Below are 20,905 nucleotides of genomic sequence, written 5' to 3'. Positions count from 1 at the left end.
AAATTAGAATACTAATGACTATGAATATATGGTGAATTAGCTCTGGTAGTATTTTTATCTAATTTTTACTATAAGACCACGATATACCAAGTTGTTCATAATACAATTGTTTCAGGCATTTAATATTCAAACCAATTCCACCACTGGTGTGACCTTCTCTTCACCAATATCCCCAAGTCTCCCACCCACCACTATACCTGCTTCTATGCAGTCACAAATTTATTGCTTGTTACAACACAAAGGCAAATGAATTATCAAAACTTAGAACTACAAAGGTTCTAATTTCATTTAATTTGAAATGATTATTTTATCTCTTCATGATGTTAAGTCAGTGTCTAAGGATTTACTGAGTTGTGACTGATGCTCACTGAGGTTAGTAGATTTATTATGCAACTTTCCCATCAGAATTCCTATAATATTATGCGACTGATAAGATATTAGGGTATCCAGGATTATATTGATGACTTGGCAGTTTGATAAAAGTCGAGTCATAAAAGTTGAGTCACAGAACTGGGCCATTTCTGTTAAATGGTGTAGGTGATGGCATTCAGCTCCTGTAGTCATGCAGAAAGGGGTATCTATGCTTTCCTCCTTTCTGAAAATGCCACAAAGGTATTAGCCAGGACCAAACTACCTGGAAGTATCAGCAGTCATTATTTACTTTTGGAACTTGGTGGAGGAGCTAAGTTGTTTTCTGCAAGGAAGATGGCTCCTGGAAAGTTAGTTTTAAAGTGTGCAACTTTCAGGACAGAATCTATGACAGGATACTAGAGAAATATCTGGTCATACACTACCGAACTAAGCAAAGAGAGGCCTTGATTTCTATCTCAGATCAAATCCTTCTCCCATATGTAAAGAACTGACATAGATGTTGAAGGTTACAATGTGAAGACTGAATTTTTCAGGAAGTCTTTGTGGCTTCATAGCTTAATCAAGAAATATGGAGGAAACTCTATGTTTCTAACCATTTTACTTCTGATGTTATTACAAGAGTTGAATTTTGTTTATTGAAGAACCATGTATAATTTTAGCAGAAACCTCTACTTGAATTACCCTGTTAAGTACCCATAATTCAACTTACTTAATGCTACTGTATGGCAAGTCCCACTATTTTTTTTGTTTTTGTTTTTGGGCCATACCCGGCGGTGCTCAGGGGTTACTTGTGGCTGTCTGCTCAGAAATAGCTCCTGGCAGGCACAGGGGACCATATGGGACACTGGGATTCGAACCAACCACCTTTGGTCCTGGATCAGCTGCTTGCAAGGCAAAAGCCGCTGTGCTATCTCTTCGGGCCCAAGTCCCACTATTTTATGAACAAATAATAGTGACATATTTCAATACCATCAAAAATGTTTGCACATAAAATTAATCTTAATAATTAAATAAAATATTCCATAAGATTTCAATTAATGTTTTCTTAATAAATATAGCAAACTATAACTCTTTATAATAAAATATAGTGCAGTTTGGAGAGTATTTAGAGTAACAGCTGGCAATGTTTATCCTGGCTCTGCACTCAGGTATCTCTCTTGGCAGGCTTGATATTGTATCAAGCCTGGTGATATCAAGTACTGGTGATTGAACTTGGGTTTGTCATGTGCAAGACAAGTGCCTTACCTGCTGTACTATCTGTATGGTGCCAATATTGTGCATTTTAATGGAAAATTTTTTCTGATGCATGAAGATAACATTATTATATTGTGACAATTTCCTAATTGCAATTTTCCTAGTTAATTTGAATTTATCACAATAACTATTCTTGCCCCCCAAAATAAAAGCTTAACTTGAAGCTTAAATTTTTGCTCCAAGGTATAAATTACTAAATTGTATTGGAATAATCCTTACTGAAGACTATAAAAAATTTCTGTCCTCTTCTAGAAGGAGAGATTCTGTTACATCAAGAACCTAAAGACACAAGATTACAGAGAAGAAAACAGAGAAGTGGTTTCACAGGCAATGATGCTTTTATTTCAATTCTTGTCTATATAGACGAGGAAAATAGGATGAAAAGACTGAACTGAATATTCAGCATTTACAGTAAAGGGGATGAATTTTAAGGCCATCTATTTCTCTAAATGGAGATCCCTAAGACTCAATACTTGAGCTATAAGAGATGAGGTAAAGACATATATTCATTCTTTTTGTTTTGTTTTGTTTTTGGTTTTGGTTTTTGGGCCACACCTGGAGGTGCTCAGGGGTTACTCCTGGCTATCTGCTCAGAAGTAGCTCCTGGCAGGCACGGGGGACCATATGGGATGCTGGGATTTGAACCAACCACCTTCAGTCTTGGATTGGCTGCTTGCAAGGAAAACACCGCTGTGCTATCTCTCCGGCCCCATATATTAATTCTTAAATTTCTTCAAAATTAAACTTGAAGTAAAAAAATTTTCTTTTATCGTAAATCAAAAAGTCAGTCTTCTCTAGAGAAGACATCACCAGGCCCTTAAACTAGCTCTATAAACTTTAGAAACCTCAATAAAATACAAATATTCAGGACAAATAAAATATTCTGCAGTCAACAGAAAATGAAAAGACCCCAAAATACAAGAACTAAGAGAAACATATAAACATTAAAAATTATTCATCAAAAAATAGTTACTACATTTATTAATATAGAAACTAAAACATTATAATTTAAATATTAAAATAATAAAAAATAAATAATTTTGCCAAAACAATTTCTATTTTAAAATTAAAATTATAATATTCTAGGTCAAATATATTAATAATTATATTTGAGAGTCCTAGATATATGTTTTTATCAAATGTGGGAAAAAATGGTAGTGCAGTAGAAGATAGGTTATAAAATTATTGACTTAGTTGAAGAAAAAACTACATTCATTCCAGGAAAGAACTTTAAAGGCATATATATATATATATACATATATATATACATATATATATATCATTACATAAAAAGGTTAGCAAATATATAATGCTGCAAGCCAAAATCTTTGAGACCTTGAGCATAATGATGGCCAATTCTAAAGAAATCACTTGGAGAACCACAGACTAAAGAGATTGGCATAACAAAAGGCACAAGAAAAAATGTTCCACATCACTAATTATTAGGGAGATGCAAATCAAAACAACAACGAGGTACCATTTTATGCTACAGAGACTGGCACAAATCACAAAGAACTAGAACAATTAGTGCTGGCAGGGGTGTGGTGAGAAAGAAAATTCTCATTCACTGCTGATGGGAATGCCATCTAATTTAGCCCGTATGGAAAACAATATGAAGATTCCTCAAGAAACTGTTAATTGAGCTCCCATATGATCCAGCTATACCACTCCTAGGGATATACTCGGAACTAAAAAATGAAACACAAAAATCCCTTCCTCACACCTATATTTATTGCAGTAGACTCTGGAAACAACCAAGATGTCCTTCAACAAGAGAATGGCTAAAGAAACTGTGGTACATATACACAATGAAATATTATGCAGCCCTCAGAAGAGATGAAGTCATGAAATATTTCTACATATGGATGCATATGGAATCTATTATGCTGAGTGAAATAAGTCAGATGGAGAGAGACAAACACAGAATAGTCTCACTCAACTATGGGTTTTAAGAAAAACAAAAGACATTACTGAAATAATTCCCAGAGATGGGGCCAGAAGGAGCAGCTCACCATATGAAGCTCACCACAAAGGATGTAAGTGCAGTTATAGAAATAAATGCACTGAGAATTATCATAACAATATAACAATATCAATGTGTGAGGGAAGTAGAAAACTTGTCTTGAATACAGGTGGTGAGGGGAGGGCATTGGTGATGGGAATGTTGTACTGGTGAAAGGGGGTATTCTTTTTATGACTGAAACCCAACTACAATCATATTTGTAAACATGATGTTTAAATAAAGATATTATTTATTAAAAAGAGATGGGCATAATATTACTATTATTTATTATAGAAGCAAAACATCAGGTATACAAAGGATGCAAGAAACGTGGATTAATGAAAATACCCTGATACCAGCCCTTAATACGAAGGCTGAAAATCCATTGAGACATAGAAAAGGCTTCCAGTGCAGGATCCCTGATAGTAGAAATGTTACAGGATCAAGAGACTACATTTTAAGAATATAAAAGAAGTGGCCCAAGAGATAGTGCAATGGGCAGGGTGCTTGTCTTGCAAGTAGTTCTACCTTGTACTACATAGGGTCCCCTAAACTCCACCAGGAGTGATTTCTGAGGATAAAACCAAGAGTGAGCCCTCTGAACCACTGTGTACTACACACACATACACAATATATATAAAGAAAGACCACAAAACTTCTAAGTAACTCCTGATTGACAATATTCTAGCTAAAAAGTCTTTAAGACAGAGAAAGCATATACAGGCAGTTAGAGAAAAAAACCTATAAAACTAACTTTGCAAAGGCATTCTAAGAGTACTTCCCGCTTATATTGAAATTTTCACATCTTAGCTTGTCAACTTGAGTGGAGAACTCAGGATTTCTTCTCTTTGAAGAAGGCCACTCTCTTTAATTTGCCTCTTTTTCTCCCCTCAGTAAAGATATTTTACTTCACTATTTGTCTCCTCCCTGAAATTATTTTCTGGTAGATTGATTGATTGACTTTAAACATATCAAGAATTCAGGATTGATTTTCATTTTTCAGCAAAGGACAATTCCTTGCTCTAATTTGAAATTGAAGTTCCCTGAGAATTTGGGAGGTGGAGACCAGTGCCATGAAAATCAATGGACTTTGGCTGCAACTAGAAAGTCCCCTACTGGGGCTGGTGGGAAGGTAACACAACACAAAGCAAATAGTCTTGGCTGCCTTTACCAGTCTAAACCTTTTGATCATTTTATCTGGAGAATGACATGGCCATTGAGTAGGAAAGTGTGTTCTCTTTGTCTGTCTGTCAGTTTGCCTGTTCATCTCTCTCTCACTCTCTCTATTGCTTGCTACCTTCCTTGATTTCCAATTCACCCACCATCTTCAATATTAGGTGAGACAGGAGTCATTGACCTAAAACATTTTGTGAGCCACACAGGAGGCCTACTTCTTTTGGGGATCCAGTTTTCCCACTGACAATAGAGGGGCACAAGCTGTATGGGACAGTTAAGTAGGACCTACTTAAATAAGTGGGACCAGCAGTAGCAGGCAAGGCTTTGCCAGAAGATTGTACTATTGTACTATACAGAACAGAGTTAAAACAAAAACTAATCTGAGTAAGTAATCAGAGAGAAAGATAATGAGGGACAAAGATAGTCAGAAGATGCTTACTGGGGCTGGAGAGATAGCGTGGAGGCAAGGCGTTTGCCTTGCATGTAGGTCATTGGTTCGAATCCCGGCATCCCATATGGTCTCCTGAGTCTGCCAGGAGAGATTTCTGATTTCTGAGTGTAGAACCAGGAGTAATCCCTGAGCACTGCTGAGATGACCCAAAAACCAAAAAAAAAAAAAAAAAAAAAAAAAAAAAAGAAGAAGAAGAAGATGCTTAATAAGCATTAAAGGTAGTGAAACCATCTCAGGTTTGGCTTCAGTTCTATTCTATGTTCTATCCAAAATGTTGTCATTCTCTCCCTGGGGTTTTCCTCTAGGACAAACTACTAGATCCTAGATTGGATCAGCTGTAGCTTTCCATCATACTATTGTTGAACAGAGGATTCAGTTTTTTCACTTTACTTTCCCCACTGTGTCAGTGATGTTCCAGAACAGAGCTAGAAAAAGGGGAGAAAACATTTAAAGAGAGAATAACTGAGAAATAACTATCAAACAAAAAAGCACACAGATCATATGAACCCCAAGCAGGATTAATACAAAGAAATTTAGGCCTAGAAACATATTATGGGATTAATTTGGGGGAAAGGTAAAATTGTAGTAGCTTTTATTATTAAGTCAATCATAAGTACTTAAGATCTTTTTGACTAGAAGAGCCACCTCAGTGAGACTGGTGCCCATTGAATGGTGCAGCTGACGGTTGATGGTTATTTTATGATTGAAATTTCCTCACACCTAGAATGAGTTCTTCCTTCAAAGTCTTAATATGATGGTTTGTTTTGTATTTTTTCCTTTTCAGTCAGAAAATTGAGAATTGGTATATTGCTTTATCATATCAGAATGATCTTATTTTTACTATTACACAAATATAAATTTTTTCTCTAATGAGAATAATACATTGGCCAATTAAAAAAATCTGTTTTCATTGTTGAGATGAGAGAGAAGTTGAGCATAGCTCTCTGTAAGCTTCTTTCTCTGGGTAGAACTGAACTTTAAAATAGCTGAAAAGCACAGAATATATTTTATGGAATGCCATTTTACTTTAGAGAACAATAATACAAAAATTTCTTAAAATAACAAAAAGAGAGAAAATATTAGGAGTAATCAAGTATGTAAATGCATGTACAGATTGCATATACTCGTTTTATCCTGCTTTCAAGGACAAAATGGCTCAGAAACTTAGAAATGGCAATTGAGATAGCAGCAGAAAAAGCACTCCAATCTTGACTTCAATTTTAGATAAGGAGAACCCTAAAACTTAGAATTAAAACAATCCTATTTTATATTATTTTTATTACTTTTATTTTGTGTGTGTATGTATGCCATTAGTCCTGGTCATGCTCAGGGGACTGTATGTAGTGCTGGTCACATGCAAGGCAAACTCTCTAAGATTACTCTGAGTCCATTCTTTAATTAATCTATTGTATTTTAAGAAATCACATAGCTGGAATAGTGTCAAGTATGACGTTGGCGGCAGAGAAACCCAAATGTAACTAAACCTCAGATGAGTCAAGTTGTGATCCTGAGAGATCGAAGAGAATAATTCCTATGTACTTCTACCATTAGGTCCTGAACACAGATACCATCAAGGCAGAACATGGTAAGTCAAGTAACATTTTTTCTGATATATAACAAATAAAGGAAGCAGGAAAGTACAGGGAGATTAAAGAGGAATAAGCTTTACAAAAGCTGATTAATTAAACTTGTTTATTAACCCCTAAACATATGTTTGAGCTTTCCCTGTCTAAATCATTACCTCCAAGGTAAGTAAGAAAGCCTGGGGGCGGGAGGGAGGGGGGAAGGATGGAGTGCATATGTCAACATCTAGGTTTTATAATGGCCACTGTTGCTTGGCACATTCCAAGGGAATTTAAAGGTTTTGAAAACTAAACTGACATTTTGGAAATAAATTCTACTGTAGACTGATCAGAATGTGTGAACTGAATACAACTGGCTGATTACATGCTAAAACAAAAATATCAATATTCTTCACAGGATTTTAGACAAACTCAGGTTCTACAAACTAATATTCAGAAACTATTGGGTGCATTCCAAAAGTACTGACATGAAGCACAAAGAAAATATCAAGTCTCCAAGAAAATCAGTAATTGCCATCACTGAGGTGACAATATATTGAGAATAAAAGATGTACTTCAAAGCAAGCAGCAATTGTTGGAATTTGCGAGGAGGGTTCTACTATTAAAATGAATAAAAATATAGAAAGCTTGGTGAAATAGAGATAAGAACTAAATAGAAAGGTCAAAATTGAAAAATAATCATAATGACCATAAAATGAAACCTCACTGATTGAGCGCAAAAGCTTAGTGGAGATGATGAATAAATAAAAGGAGTCAATGAAATTGAAGTAGGTAATAAAAATTTGTAAGATTGGACCATACAGGTTAAAAATAATAAAAATGAATAGCCTCAGTGAATAATAAGCAACACCAAAAGATTTGAAGAGAAAAAAAGGAAAAATGCATAGTATTGTAAAGAATTTAATAGATACTGATGTAACAACTACAAAATAAATTCTTTTGAAGATACTGGGAACATTCACCAAGATTCATAGTAGCATGTTAAAAAAAAAGATAAGGTAAACATTTATTTTACTGTTAACATAAATATTTATTTAGGTTTTCCTGTACTATCTTTCCAGCCTTATGCCATTTTGGGGAAAGAGACAGTTCATACTTTGTGGTGCTCAGAGTATACAACTGAGGGTCTGTCTTTATTCCAGTAGCAAGCTGTTTTAATGACTACTGCTTTGTAATATAATTTATTTATTTATATATATATTTTATTTAAACACCTTGGTTACCTACATCAGGGGTCTCAAACTCAATTTACCTGGGAGCTACAGGAGGCAAAGTCGGATGAGGCAGGGACCCAAAAAGGATTTCGCTTACCGAATATTCGCAATAAAAATCGCATTAGTAAGAAAAAAATTGCAAAAAGTAGCATTAAACATTTGCATACCCCGAACGGAACTGCTCGGGGTATGCGAATGTTTAATGTGATTTTTTTCTTACTAATGCGATTTTTATTGCGATTATTCAGTAAGTGAATAATCGCGAATACTACAATATTTGAAGGCCAGCTGCGGGCCACAAAATGTTGTACGGAGGGCTGCAAATGGCCGGTGGGCCGCGAGTTTGAGACTCTGACCTACATGATTCTGTTTGGGTTTCAGTCATGTAAAGAACACCACCATCACCAGTGCAACATTTCCATCACCAATGTCCCAAATCTCCCTCCTCCCCACCAACCCCCATCTGTACTCTAGATAGGCTTTCTATTTCCCTCATACATTCTCATTATTAGGATAGTTCAAAATGTAGTTATTTCTCTAACTAAACTCATCACTCTTTGTGGTGAGCTTCATGAGGTGAGCTGTAACTTCCAGCCCTTCTTTCTTTTGTGTCTGAAAACTATTATTGCAAGAATATCTTTCATTTTTCTTAAAACCCATAGATGAAAGAGACCATTCTGCATTTTCTCTCTTTCTCTTGACTTATTTCACTCAGCATAATAGATTCCATGTACATCCATGTATATGTAAATTTCATGACTTCATTTCTCCTGACAGCTGCATAATATTCCATTGTGTATATGTACTACAGTTTCTTTAGCCATTCATCTGTTGAAGGGTATTTTGGTTGTTTCTAGAGTCTTGCTATGGTAAATAATGCTGCAATGAATATAGGTGTAAGGAAGGGATATTTGTATTGTATTTTTGTGTTCCTAGGGTATATTCCTAAGAGTGTTATAGCTGGATCGTATGGGGGCTCGATTTCCAGTTTTTGGAGGAATCTTCATATTACTTTCCATAAAGGTTGAACTAGATGGCATTCTCACCAGCAGTGGATAAGAGTTCCTTTCTCTCCACATCCTCACCAACACTGCTTGTTTTCATTCTTTTCGATGTGTGCCAATCTTATTTGGTGTGAGGTGGTACCTCATAGTTGTTTTTATGTGGAGCATTTTTTCATGTGTCTTTTGGCCATTTGTATTTCTTCTTTGTCAAAGTGTCTGTCCATTTCTCCCCATTTTTTGATGGGCTTAGATGTTTTTTCTTGTAAATTTCTGTCAGTGCCTTGTATATTTTGGAGATTAGTCCCTTATCTGATGGGTATTGGGTGAATAGTTTCTCCACTCAGTGGGTGGCTCTTATATCCTGGGAGCTATTTCCTTTGAGTTGCAGAAGCTCCTCAGCTTTACATATTCCCATCTGTTAATCTCTGCTTTCACTTGCTTGGAGAGTGCAGCTTCCTTCTTGAAGATGCCTGTAGTCTCAATGTCCTGGAGTGTTGTGTCTACGTGTTGTTCTATATATCTTATAGTTTCAGGTCTGATATCGAGGTCTTTCATCAATTTGGATTTTTACCTTCATACATGATGTTAACTGGGGGTCTAAGTTCAATGTTTTGCAAGTGGCTAGCCAGTTGTGCCAACACCACTTGTTGAAGAGACTTTCTTTGCTCCATTTAGGATTTCTTGCTCCTTTATCAAAAATTAGGTGATTGTATGTCTGGGAAGTATTCAAGCCTATTCCACTGTTCTGAAGGCCTGTCTTTATTCCAATACCATACTGTTTTGGTAACTATTGCTTTGTAGTAAAGTTTAAAGTTGGGGAAAGTAATTCTGCCCATATTCTTTTCCCCAATAATTGCCTTAGCTATTCTAGGGTGTTTATTATTCCAAATGAATGTCAAAAGTGCCTGATCCACTTCTTTGAATTTTGGGAAAGTGATGCCTCCCATACTCCTTTTGCTAAGGGTTGCTCTAGCTATTCTTGGACATCTATTGTTCCAAATGAATTTACGGAGTGTTTGATCCACTTCTTTGAAGCATGTCATGGGTATTGTTAGAGGGATTGCATTAAATCTGTACAATGCCATTTTAATGTTAATCCTGCCAATACATGGAGTCAACTTGACCAATGACATAAAGGACCTATACAAAGAAAATTATAAAACCCTGCTCCAAGAAATAAGAGCAGGGTATGTGTTTACATTTTTGTATCCTCTCTTATTTCTTGGAGCAGGGTTTTATAATTTTCTTTGTATAGGTCCTTTATGTCATTGGTCAAGTTGACTCCATGACATTGGAGTGTGTGTGTGACACTAATGTGAATGGGGTTGTTTTCTTCATGTCCTTTTCTTCCCTATCATTATTGGTGTATAAAAAGGTGATTGAATTTTGTGTGTCAAACCTGCCACATTGCTAAATGAATCTATTATTTCTAGAAGCTTTTTGGTAGAGTCTTTAGGGTTTTCTAAGTAGAGTATCATCTCATCTGCAAACAGTGAGAGGTTGATTTCTTCCTTTTCTATCTGGATCTCCTTTATATCTTTTTTTGGTTTAATTGCTATAGCAAGCACTTCCATTACTTTGTTGATGAGGAGTGGTGAGAGAGAAAAGCCTTGTTTTGTACCAGAATATAGAGGAAAGGCTTTTAGTTTTTCTCCATTGAGGATATTTACCATTGGCTTGTGGTAGATGGCCTTAACTATACTGAGAAAGGTTCCTTTCATTCCCATATTGCTGAGAGATTTTATCAAGAATGGTATTGGACCTTATCAAATGCTTTCTCTGCTTCAATTTATATGATCATCTGATTTTTATATTTCTTTTTGTTGATGTTGTGTATTATGGTGATAGATTTACAGATATTAAACCATCCTTGCATTCCTGGGATGAAACCTACTTGATCATAATGAATGATCTTGATGAGGCATTGGAACCTGTTTGCCAGGATTTTGTTCAGGATATTTGCATCTGTGTTCATCAGGGATATTTGTCTGTAATTTTCGTTTTTTGGCAGCATTTGTCTGCTTTTGGTATCAAGATGATGTTATAAAAGTATGGTATGTATATATGTATATGTATTATATTTCAATGTACATATTCCATGAGTAAGATATGCCTATAAGAATGATCTCCTAGGAAGGGGGAATTTAAGGAAAGATTTGCCTCTACCTCTCTGTTCTCTGCTCTCCACCTCTTGGCCCCCAGTGCTCAGAAAATGCCTAGTGTGGATCAGGACTAGTTACATCAGCTGTGAGTATCTACAAGGCCGAGATGTTCACTTTCTGCTGATCATAGGAAGCAACCTTTGAGTCCTCCAGTTCTGCAGGGCAAAGGAAATGGTCCCAGCCAAATGCCCAGGGAGTTGTGTATTTAGGCTGCAACTAAGAATTTATTTTAGAAGGAAATGATTCTGTCCTCACCTTGGCCCAGGTCTTCTGATCACAGAAAATAATTGCAGGATGAAAACTCGTGAAGCAATATAGTTCTTACTAAACAAAACTTTCTTAGAAAGAAGTGCAAGGGAGAGACAAAAGAGGATGTATGTGTTCAAAACACACACACACACACAATACAACTTAGTCAGAATGGGAAAAACAACAACAAAGAAACAGACAAGCAATGGACATGTGATATTTGTTCAAGAAAGAACAGGGTTTGAAGAGCTTTCTAGAGAAGCTTTGATACAGTTCCTCCAAAAGTTCGTTATTATTGTTGTTTTCCTGGAGTGTTTTGCAAAATTAGATATTAATCTGGTTTTTTTTTTTTTCATAGAAAAGCCTTGAATAATAGATGATCCCTACAAAATCTCAGACTCCACGGTAGTTTCTCTATAGCTCTTTATAGTTCACTATAGCAGTTTTCTGTAGTTCACCTTAGCCTCAGTGAACCTTTTTGCCTCTCCAAAGAACTTGGGATTTACTCTAGGACCAGGAAAACTTATTATTTTCCAGAAGTACAAAACCAGGGTCCCTCTATCTATCTGCCTATAACAATGACTAAAGCAATAATGTTTTAATAATCACACTGGATATAAGCTTACCAGTAGTCTCAAAAAGAAAAATGACATATGGTCACATTAAGTTAGAAAAAAAAATTCACAATTGTAATTCATTCATTTATGACTAAATCTCTGAGCACTTTAAGTATAGAAGAAATCCTTCAGCTTGATGTACTTTATACAGTACCTGTATAAATATAACTTCCTGTTTTGCAATAAATAATGCTACTCTTCTTTTCCACTGTTATACAGGGAAATGGTAATCAGCAATGATGGGAGGGGGGAACAATAATAACTTCCAAAGTAAAAAAATTGAAAATAAAAAAAAGAAGAGTTGGATTGTTGCAGGCAAATAAAGGGTCCTTGGCAATGAGTTTTGGGGAAATAAAAAAATTTAATAAGGAATTGGCCAGACCTGAAGTAGCCAAAAGCATGAGTAACACTTGTTCTGAAAAACAAATTTTGAGCTATTTGGCCACCACCCAGGGAAGGATCCATTCAGAAAAAACAAAAAGACAAGATGCTAACTGACGTTCATAGTAGGTATATAAAAGAATCATCTAGAACACAAAGGTTTTCTCTGTGACAATACCTAGATTCATTTTTATGTACCCCAAAAGTTTGGACAAAACCATAGGGGTAATTATATATAACCTTTTACAAATACCATTCTCCAAAGCTTCCCTCTCTGGTAAAGCCCTGTTTTTTCTTGAAGATGTAATTCTTTTTCCTATTACATTTCTCTAAATTTCTTTCAATAAAGATTATTTTGCTTAAAAAACAGTAAGTTTCCTATTGTAGATCACATGGCACTACACCAGAAATCCTCACACTCACGCCTTCCTCTGGAACTCAAAACCATGCAGACACACTAGTATCTGTGCAACAACTTTTTCCTTTCAACCCTAATAACTCCAAGTGTTTATGTCTTTGATATCTTACCAATACTTCCAAACTTGCCCTCTAATATCTAAGGCACTGACAAAACTTAACAAAAACATCTAACCCCATCAAAAAATGGGAGAAAAAATGAATAGACAATTTCTCAAGGAAGAAATACAAATGACCAAAAGGCACATGAAAAAAATGCCCCACTAATCACCAGGGAGATGCAAATAAAAACAATAATGAGATACCATCTCAGGGCAAAGAGACTGACTGGCACAAATCACAAACATCAAGAGCAATCAGTGCTGGTGGTGATGTGGAGATAAAAGGAACTCCCATTTGCTGCTGCTGAGAATGCCTTCTAATCCAGACTTATGAAAAAAATAAGGAGATTCCTCAAAAATCTGGGAATTGGACTTCTATATGATCCAGCTATACCACTCATAGGTATAAGTATAGTTCCTAGGTATATACCCTAGGAACACAAAACACAATACAAAAATGCCTTATGCACACCTATATTTATTGCAGCACAATAATAACCAGAATCTGGAAACAATCCAGATGCTCAACAAAAGATAAGTGACTAAAGAAACTGTAGTACATATACACAATGGAATAATATTCAGCCATCAAGAAAAATGAAATAATGAAATTTTCCTATACATAGATGTACATGGAATCAATTATGCTGAGTAAAATGTCAGAAGGAGAGAGATAGACACAGAGATAGACACTCATCTATGGAATTTAAGAAAAATAAAAGACATTGTTGTAATAATACATAGAAATGAGGGCTAGAAGGACTGGTCCACAGTATGAAGCTTAGTACAATGAGTAGTGAGTTCAGTTAGAAAAATAACTACACTGACAACTATCATGACAATGTTAGTGAGTAAGAGAAATAGAATGTCTACCTTGAATACAGCCAGAGGAAAGAAGAAGGGGGTCATTGGTAGTGGGAATGTTGCACTGGTTCATTTTTATAACTAAAACCCAACTACAAATACGTTTTAATCATGGTGATTAAATAAAGATATCATTAAAATATAAAGGAACATGATAGTAACAGGAGACGCCAACACTCCACTTTCATCACTAGACAGATCAACTAGACAGAATATCAGTGAAGACAACACCCTAAATGAAGAGCGAAAAGAACTGGGATTGTTGGATATACACAGACTCTTCATTCCCTAAACAAGAATTTACATTCTTGTCTAGAGTACATGGAATGTTCACAAGGAAATATACCATTTTATGGTAGAACACTAATTTATATACATGCATAAATACAGAACTGTAAAAAGTAACTTCTTTAACCAAATGTCATGAAAATAGAAAGAAAGATGGAGAAAACTTCCAATATATGGAAGCTTAATAAAATATATGAGCTTAAGATGGTGATCTACAGAAGACTGGCTGATAGGACCAGGACTGGGTAGTATGTATCCTGGGACCAATCAAAACAAAACAAAACAAAACAAAAACAACAAAAAAAGCCCTAGTCTAGGATTTGATCTACAACCTGCACAACAATCATGATCTCTAATTCCAGAGGTCTGACTGAGACAATAGCAACTGAATGGGTCTTCTGATAAAATAATGAAAGAGGCTACCCCAGGCTCCATCCTAAGATCAGCGCAAAGACCAAGATCACCAACCACAGACACTGAGGGAACAGAACTTCCAGAACCACAAAGAAAGACTTCATCATAAGTTCCACTACTTGATCTGTGCAAATACCAAGATCTCTAGATACAGAGTTCTGACTTTATCACCCAGGAAGAAGCAGAAGTCTTCCATACACCACAAAAGCATCAAGGGGAGAGTAAATGAACCTGAAAGGAGTCTATAGTTAATCCCATGACAATATACTTCAAGGGTGGAGAAACCCTATATCTCTTAGGTCAAGAGAATTCCTTTTCAAATGACCCCAAAATTTACTGTGCCTGTGCAGAAGGGAAAAACAAAAGGCAAAAAGCACAAAACATTTTTTATTTTATTATAATTTTTTATATATTTATTTATCTAGTTTTTGTCGATTTCTTTGTTTTGGTGTGGATATTGAAGCTGTTGTCTCCATTCGTATTTATTTATTTTTTTCCTTTTCTCTTCTTCCTTTATGCGCTCTGCCATCTTTTTCATCTCAAGACCATGGCTTTTATGTGGTGCTTATCTTTATTGAGGGAGTGCTCACTGGATATTTTATTTAACACTTCTTTTTTGTACTATTGTGGTGTTTCACCTTCTTTTTCCCCTTTGTCTCACAAACTGAGGATGAGAGCCTCTAGAAGGACTCCGCCCATTTTCGAAGTTTTTTATTTTTACCCCAGTTTATTACTTTTCTTTTCTTCAAACAAAACCACATAACTTAAACTATCTAGTCCAGCCTCCCCATTAGAGGGGGAAACAAGGGAGGTACCAAGACTAAACAGGTGTAGGATCACTGAGTAGTAAGCTGGGCACAGAGAGGACCACTAGCAGCCCCAGGGGTGAGGGAGGAGGTTATGGGAGGCAGGACGGGAGCGGATGTGGAGGGAGGACGATTCGGTGATGGGAATTCCCCTGATTTTATGTTAATATGTACCTAAAATATTATTGTCAACGATATGTAAGCCACTATGTTTAAAATTAAAATATATTATTAAAAATATATGGGCTTCTCCAAATGTAGAGAGAACCCCAAGGGTCCAACCCAGCAAGAAAGTACTAAGTATGTATCTCGAGAGGGGATAAGTGGCACCACGTGCATATAGGCACTGTGTTCATGGACCCAGGGAGCAAGTGTGTGCAAGTTTGTTTAAAGTGGACAGAGAGCACCATTGCACATCTCATTGTGAAAGTATGAACGAATGAAAGCATGACTGAAGAAGGAAGTTGCTGGTGATGTGTGCTCAGGCAGCACCCAGCAGCACACATGTGCATAGCATAGACCAAACTCAATTTACCTGGCGGCCGCAGGAGGCAAAGTAGGGGTGAGGCAGGGCCGCATAAGGGATTTCGCTTACCGAATATTCACAATAAAAAAACACATTAGTAAGAAACAATCGCAAAAAAATTGCATTAAACATTTGCATACCCCAAACGGAACCGCTCAGGGTATGCAAATGTTTTATGCGATTTTTTTTCTTACTAATGCGATTTTTATTGCGATTATTCGTAAGCGAATAATCGCAAATACTGCGATATTTGAAGGCTGGCTGTGGGCCACAAAATGTTGTACGGAGGGCCACAAACGACCTGCAGGTGGCGAGTTTGAGACCCCTGGCATAGATACATAATTCTGGGAGCATATGTGATAGTCCCTTTTGTTCCAAGTTGGTTTATATATGGTTTCTCCCAACCTACCCAACATGGGGCTCTCTACCTTGGTGGTTGCCATGTGAGAAGGGTTGAGATCCATTGATTATCTTTGACCTTCTTTTCCTGGCCTTTGTTCCTGCAGGAACTTCTCTTATGAGGTTCTAGTATCCACAAGTTATATACTGGTAGCCTTAGAGATAGGTACTTTTAGGTACTCTAGGTACTCTTTGAACAAGAGTAACGTCTTCAAATTTTATCTCTTGGTTTTATTATGTCCAAAGAACACATTTCCATGGGGGTTGGTAGGCTTCCTTACCCTACTGCCTGCTTCAGAACCATTGAACTTTAATATCCCTGCCAAGGTGGCAAGCAGGGAAGAGAGGGCAGTTTTGGGTGGGTGAGCTATGACTGAATATAGGAGCACTGGTGATAGAAGTTGACATGGCAATGGGATTGGTGTTGAAGTATTATATGTCTAAAACTCAATACTCAATAACTTTGTAAACCAGGATTCTTAAATTAAATAACATTTTAAAAGTTCAAAAATTAAATGCTTTAAAATAAATATCATTTACTATAATTCAAAATTAAAAAATTACTTTAATACATGTTTATCAAAACTGCTAAATGTGAATAAGTAAGTTCATATTAAATAATCAGTGCTTATGGATATAATGATATAAACTATAAAGATACAAATTATTCTAAAATTCAAGTATATATTTAATAATTGCAGTCAAAGTCAGCAGGATTTTTTTAGATGTTGACAAGCTTATCTATATATGTTTTTTATGGAACTCAAAGGAACTAAAATAGACAAAACAGTTTGAAAACCCAAAATCAAATTTAACATTACATAGAATAATGAATAAAATTACATAAGGATAAAAGGAAAAACTCTAAACATTAAGAAATTAAAGAAGTTTCCCATTTAATTCAATGAATAAGACTCATAAAATTAAAGTAATTGTGGAGGTAGATGGGGAGGGGAACAGTAATGTACTTTTTGGAAATAATAGTAAGAATTTAAGCGGAGATTTCCTGCTCTGCAGTAGCTCAAAGAGGCATGAAGGTCACATCATTGTGACATGCAAATCTTGAACTCCTTAGAAAGGAGAAGCTGAGGTACCACCCAGATTCAGAAATCCAAGGCCTCAGGCAAAGAAAATAGCCAATTTGGAAATATTCTATGAAAAGGAGCTTCCTCTTCAAGCCTGTGTCTTGCTTGAACTCATATCATGGCTGTATGTCTATATTCCTCTGCTTGCCAACTTCCACTATGGAGTCTGTTTTCTCTTCCCCTTTTTCTTCCTTCACATTTTTTTTAGCAAGTTTCATTCAATAAAATCTATTTTTCCTTTTCTATGAGAAAAAACATGTACCCAGAACATCTCTGTCAAGATTAGGATTGACCTGGTCTAAGTTAGGCATTTCCTGGAGCAATGGCAGGGGCTGAGTGAATCAATCAGAGAAGTGAAAACACACATTTTTAGCATTTATTTTTTTAAATTAAATTATATTTTTTATTATTATTATTATTATTATTATTATTATTATTATTATTATTATTATTGTCATTGGTTAGTTAGTTTCCTGAGTAGCACCTGGTAGTGCTCAGGAATTACTCCTGGCTCTCTATTCATGAATCACTCCTAAGGAGTTCGGGGGACTATATAGAATACCCAGAATCAATCCCAGGTTGGCCACATGCAAGGCACATGCTTACCTACTGTACTATCTCTCCAACCCCTAAATTTAATTTTTTTTACACAGGCACCATGAAATTACAGTTTTTCCTTATTAGGTTTCAGGCATACAATGTTTCAACATCAATCCCTTCACTAGCATTTGCTCCTCACCACCAATATTCCCTCCATTTGCCTGGTACCTACCAGACTACTTTTACAAGAGGTACATACGTACGTATGTACAAACACACACACACACATCTATATACACATTTTTGTACTATGGATTACAGCTCTGTTGCTGATAAGGTTTCATACATAACACTTTTAGCACCACTTCCTCCTCCTAGCTGAAAGCTTTCCTCCACTCTAGGCATTTACAATGGTGAAATCCTTCAAGGGGATTGTTTTCTACTAATTCCAATTCTCATGTTCTTTGTTTCCATTGTCTTTGTGTATTCAATACTTTTTGGCATTTTTTTTTAATAACACTCAAAGAGCGACCTCTCCTTTTGACTAACTTCACTTAGCATGGTACTCTCCAGGTCCTTGGAGAAACAAATTGCATGTCCTAATTTTTTCTCTTTTAGAATGTTGCACTGGTGAAGGAGGATGTTCTTTACATGACTGAAACCAAACTACAATTATATTTGTAATTGAGGTGTTTAAATAAAGATATAAAGAAAAGAAATCACTATTTTAAAACCAAATATTACATAGTTGCTCATATAAATTTTTATAGGTAGTGGCAGTGAAATTGTTAAAAAAAAAGTAGAGCAACAGGAAATTTTGTAAAAATTATTGAATATTCAAATGAGGTTATTATGTCATTGTTAGAAGTTTTGCTAAGCACTTTGTTGCCAGTTGATCATTCTGTTTCTTGTTTTATTTCTGATATTAGTTGGCTTTGAATTCACTTTGAGTCTAAAATGGTGTGTTCCTACTAGGATGACATTATTGAAAAATTTGGAACGTTTTGCAACTGTATATGCTGCTCTGTGGTCCAAGAATTCCAACCTCTATGACATACTGTGGCGTTTTGGGGCAATGTTTTCAGCTGCCAGGCATTCAGGAAGTACAAAAGGATTGAGTAGGATGCCTGACCTCACTTCTCAAAAGTCCTAACAATGTCAGCCCAAATACTGGCATACCTAGAGTTTTAGTTAGTTTGGTTTCTCTGCAGGGCTCTGTGTTGAGTGATAAAACTGGGCCATTGGTGAAGCAGCAATTTTGAGTAGTGGGTGTAGCAGGCACTTCAGCACAGTGGGACTTGGCACATCTTTCCTCTCAAGATTTTCATATTTCCGCTGTGACTGGTGTACATGTAATTTTTCATGGCTTGAAACCATTCTCTTTTGAGAATTTTTTGAGAATAGAATAAATCTCTGGAGCTGACCAAATGCAGACTGAATTCATGGGTGAGTTTTTGGCTACCAGGCCTTCCAGAAGTCTAAGGAGGTGGGAAACAGATTGCTCACACTCACTCCATAAAAGATCTGGTGATGTCAGCTCAAATATAGCACACCTGGAGTTCTGTGGTTTGGCTTCTCTGCAGAAATCCGAGGTTTAATGTTGAAGCTGGGCCTTTGGTCAAGTGGCAAGTATATGTGTGACCTTAATTTTTCTTATAGCCAGTTAGTACTCCATTGATTACATGGATATATTACATGGATAGCTTCATTACCCTGTTGAAAACCTGGACTGTTTCCATATTTTGGCTATTGTGGATAGTACCACATGAAACATGCTGGTGTGTTAAGGGTCCGAGAAAGCTCACTGCCTCAAATAAAGACCACGAATCTTCAGAGAATGTAATCAGCAAAAACAGGTTTATTGCCCAGCTAGCTGGGGCACCGAAATCTGCCATAAAGATCGAAACTGGAAGCCCCGGGTAATCTAGGAAGGCGGTTTTTATAGGTTTCAGGAACCTTAGGAGGAGGGTCAATATGGAAAGTAGGGCTTGTAGAATGCACCAATCCCTAGTCCAGGTTTAATCATAATGTCCAATCATATGGTGAGCTTGTCCTTTTTCAAATAAGGCAAGAACCTTAAAAGAGGTGAGCAGAAGTCTATTTTTTTTGTCCAAGTATGCCAAGTTCCTCTTAGAGAATGGTTGGCTGATGGTTAGCAGGGCATCAGGTGGTTGATGTTTCAAGGTAAAATTCCAGATCAAGGGGATCAAGAAGGTGGGGTAGAGAAAGGCTTCATAGGCACCTATATCTGATCAAGATGGGGGTGGAGAAAGGCTTAACAGGTATCTATCACCTATCTGAGTTATTATAACATCTATTTTCATAAATTTTTCCGTAACAGGTGCAATTCTTTTTTCTTCTTTTGTTTTTGCAACCTTGAAATATATTCCAGGAAGTAGATCTAAAAATTGGGAGAAGAAATAAAAAGAGTCTTCCTCAAAGAAGAAACACAAATGGCCAAAAAATTGCTCTACATCACTAATCATCAGGGAGTTACAAATCAAAGTAACAAAAGAACTCTATTTTTCTGAATTTAGGTCCCTCTCTCCCAGACTTACTAAGTCACCAACAACATAATCAAGAATGTATTGTATCAGGGGCCAGAGCATTGGTGCAAGTGGTAAGGCATTTGCCTTGCACATGCTAACCTAGGATGGACAGTGGTTAGATTTTCCCCATCGTCCCAGGTGATCTCCCAAGCCAGGAGTGATTTTTGTTTTTTTGAGTGCATAGCCAGGAGTAACCCCTGAGTGTCACCGGGTGTGGCCCAAAAAGCAAAAAAAAAAAAACAAAAATAAAAACAAAAACAGAATGTATTGTATTGATGAATGGGTAGATGCATGGAAAAACAAAAGTGATGAAAAACTTCAGCAATATAATCATATAAATATGTCTGTAAAATAAAAATATAAACAAATTGATGAGACCACCCCATTCATGGTGTTTCTAACCCCTTAAGCAATCAGGTCTGATGAACCAGGGTAGCAGTGGAGAAATAAT

The sequence above is a fragment of the Suncus etruscus genome, chromosome 5, assembly GCF_024139225.1.
Source record: "Suncus etruscus isolate mSunEtr1 chromosome 5, mSunEtr1.pri.cur, whole genome shotgun sequence".
NCBI classification, from domain to species: domain Eukaryota; kingdom Metazoa; phylum Chordata; class Mammalia; order Eulipotyphla; family Soricidae; genus Suncus; species Suncus etruscus.
Note: the sequence above shows the minus strand (reverse complement) of the source record.